The sequence below is a fragment of the Schistocerca piceifrons genome, chromosome 4 (assembly GCF_021461385.2).
Source record: "Schistocerca piceifrons isolate TAMUIC-IGC-003096 chromosome 4, iqSchPice1.1, whole genome shotgun sequence".
In the NCBI taxonomy this organism is placed as follows: domain Eukaryota; kingdom Metazoa; phylum Arthropoda; class Insecta; order Orthoptera; family Acrididae; genus Schistocerca; species Schistocerca piceifrons.
In genome coordinates, this window is record NC_060141.1 from 492,359,277 (window position 1) to 492,363,440 (window position 4,164).

The window sequence follows — 4,164 nt, forward strand, 5'->3', positions numbered from 1 at the left end:
GAGGTCCCGAGTTCGAGTATCGGTTCGCCACATAATTTTAATCTGCGAGGAAGTTTCACGTTAGCGCACATTCTTCTGCAGAGTGAATATTTCATTCTAAAAGAGCGACGATCTGTCTCTACATCTACATCCCCATGACTACTCTGCAGTTCAGACTTAATAACCTTCCACGGGGTTCCTCGAACCATCCTCAGACTCCTCCTTTACAGTTCGAATCCCGAAAAGCTCAAGGAAAAACAAACACTTAAATCTTTCCGTGCGAGCCGGGAACTCTCTTATCTCTCTTATTTTATTACGATGTTCGTTTCTGCGTATGTAAATTTGTGTCAATGAAATACTTTCGCTTTCGGAGGAGAATGCTGCTGATTTAAATTGAAATATAACGCCACATGGAAAAATCTTTTGTTTTAATGATTGCCACCCTATCTCGCTTTTTATATCCTTGATATTTTCTCGATTATTTCAAGATAATGCAAAAAGAGCAGCCCTTCTCTGAAATTTTATGATATTCTTCTTTGATTGTATCTGGTAATGACCCCATACCGCACAGCCATACTCCAGACGAGGAATTACAGGCGCACATTATGTGACGGGGTGTGTCGTGTTCCCGTATCCTTTAGAACAATCTTTCCACCTACCGGGACAGGCTTCAGACTGTCTTCCCTTTCACTCTGCTATAGTACATATTGGTTTAGCCGACAAATCAGCGTTGGCAGAAATTTGACTAGATATCTACCACGCAAAGGCCACGCAATTACAGTCCATGGACAGCAGCTGAAAGTTAGTTAAACTACAGAGTTTTCGGAATTCTTGCATAACTCGTTTGAAAAAAGTCTAAAATTTCCTTTAAGTTGGTTTATAGTCCTTAAAACATGGAAAATGGCAGTCAAACCCGTCTTTATTATTTCGACATTAATTATGCAGTGTTACTGATTGATTCTGTAACGTTTTCACGCTCAATAGCAGCCAAAGATATGTAGTCCGACCCGATATTTTAAACGTCCTAAACACTGATCCACGACTACTTGCGAGTTAACACATCCAATAGTTTAGTAGGCTTCTTGTAAGAGATGCTCTCTATAACGTCTCGTAATTTGCGCGGAACACGCCAGGCGGCGTTTGTGTACGACGTGAGATGTTCACATGCGAATATTTTCTTAAATAAACGACGCACGATCCTCAAACTTTCACAAAATACTCAATACTGTAGTCACTCTTCGTCAACGACACGAGAACCGATGAAACGTTCGAATTCCTTCAATTTAGTACAAATTTGATCAGCGCGGTTTAACGTAGGTATTTACCAGAAGACTGCTCCCGAGCGACTATATCGACTCATAGGCCTCAAGCATAAAACCCTACTCAGACGGGCGGGAAACTGCTAAATTCCTATTTGCCAGTATGTTAACAGCCAAACAGATCATCCCGAGCACTTCTATGTTCTCGGTATTTCTAATGTCAGCTAATCAGATTACCACAAGTAATGTAGTCTAGAAATCTCGTAATTCTGAAACTAAACTAAATATAATGAAACAGAGTACGATACTTTTTCAGAAAATACACTGCTAATAAATTTAATACCTGTCACTCCTTCTGGCTGCCTTTTGCTAAATGAAACTCTCGCGGACCCACGTCACAAATTCCACTATTGCACAAAAGCTTTATTTCACACATTTACATAGTTTTAATAAAATATCACATTCCCACTTTAGGTGTTTTCCATTCAGGCTCTCAGTCTCTCCAAAACAACTCACAACCAAAACGGGGTGAACTAATAACTTTCCTAACTACTTTACATTATTATGTTTGACCTTTGTGGTAACGAAACTAAAGATAGTTCAGGAAAATTAGATTATATGAACCTGTTCTCTTAGTTATGCCCTCAATTGATATGACAGACGAATAACTTACACTGCCTAACTCAGTATGGCAATGCGGGCACGGTTATTATGTGTTTTAGGTAAAAAAAAATTATCCCCGAAAGTACTGAAGTTGTTGACTTGAAATTTCAGCAGTACGGTTGTGTTATCCATCAAGTTTGGTATATTAGGTATGAAAAAAGATGGTTCAAATGGCTCTGAGCACTATGGGACTTAACATCTATGGTCATCAGTCTCCTAGAACTTAGAACTACTTAAAGCTTACTAACCTAAGGACATCACACAACACCCAGTCATCACGAGGCAGAGAAAATTCCTGACCCCGCCGGGAGTCGAACCCGGGAAACCGGGCGTGAGAAGCGAGATCGCTACCGCACGACCACGAGCTGCGGAGAGGTATGAAAAAGGTCGATCAATATTTAACAGTACTTCTTCACATTCATAAACTGTATGCGTAGCGTACTGCACGCAGCATTAAACAAGTACATCGCTCGCTCCGCCTAGACAGCCAGCGACAGCTGTGCGAGCGTGAGAACCAAAATTTGCTCTCCTCCCGACTCCCCAGCAAGCTGCAGTTTCAATGCAAGATCGCAGCTCGTAATTATTTGCTACGTTACAAGCAGGCAGTCTCTTTGGTAAATGTGTTCCATCTTGTATGTGTTCTGTCAATAAAACGCATTTTTTGGTTCACCTTGACAACAAAATGTGAGCATACCAATCTACACTCCTGGAAATTGAAATAAGAACACCGTGAATTCATTGTCCCAGGAAGGGGAAACTTTATTGACACATTCCTGGGGTCAGATACATCACATGATCACACTGACAGAACCACAGGCACATAGACACAGGCAACAGAGCATGCACAATGTCGGCACTAGTACAGTGTATATCCACCTTTCGCAGCAATGCAGGCTGCTATTCTCCCATGGAGACGATCGTAGAGATGCTGGATGTAGTCCTGTGGAACGGCATGCCATGCCATTTCCACCTGGCGCCTCAGTTGGACCAGCGTTCGTGCTGGACGTGCAGACCGCGTGAGACGACGCTTCATCCAGTCCCAAACATGCTCAATGGGGGACAGATCCGGAGATCTTGCTGGCCAGGGTAGTTGACTTACACCTTCTAGAGCACGTTGGGTGGCACGGGATACATGCAGACGTGCATTGTCCTGTTGGAACAGCAAGTTCCCTTGCCGGTCTAGGAATGGTAGAACGATGGGTTCGATGACGGTTTGGATGTACCGTGCACTATTCAGTGTCCCCTCGACGATCACCAGTGGTGTACGGCCAGTGTAGGAGATCGCTCCCCACACCATGATGCCGGGTGTTGGCCCTGTGTGCCTCGGTCGTATGCAGTCCTGATTGTGGCGCTCCCCTGCACGGCGCCAAACACGCATACGACCATCATTGGCACCAAGGCAGAAGCGACTCTCATCGCTGAAGACGACACGTCTCCATTCGTCCCTCCATTCACGCCTGTCGCGACACCACTGGAGGCGGGCTGCACGATATTGGGGCGTGAGCGGAAGACGGCCTAACGGTGTGCGGGACCGTAGCCCAGCTTCATGGAGACGGTTGCGAATGGTCCTCGCCGATATCCCAGGAGCAACAGTGTCCCTAATTTGCTGGGAAGTGGCGGTGCGGTCCCCTACGGCACTGCGTAGGATCCTACGGTCTTGGCGTGCATCCGTGCGTCGCTGCGGTCCGGTCCCAGGTCGACGGGCACGTGCACCTTCCGCCGACCACTGGCGACAACATCGATGTACTGTGGAGACCTCACGCCCCACGTGTTGAGCAATTCGGCGGTACGTCCACCCGGCCTCCCGCATGCCCACTATATGCCCTCGGTCAAAGTCCGTAAACTGCACATATGGTTCACGTCCACGCTGTCGCGGCATGCTACCAGTGTTAAAGACTGGGGTGGAGCTCCGTATGCCACGGCAAACTGGCTGACACTGACGGCGGCGGTGCACAAATGCTGCGCAGCTAGCGCCATTCGACGGCCAACACCGCGGTTCCTGGTGTGTCCGCTGTGCCGTGCGTGTGATCATTGCTTGTACAGCCCTCTCGCAGTGTCCGGAGCAAGTATGGTGGGTGTGACACACCGGTGTCAATGTGTTCTTTTTTCCATTTCCAGGGGTGTAATTTATTCATAACTATAATTCGTAGGTATTTAGTTCAGTTAAATACTTTGGTGATCGATCGTGTAACCAAAATTTAAGGGCTTCGTTACAGTACTCATGCGGATGACGTGAATGCCACAATTTTTAATTCAGCTACAG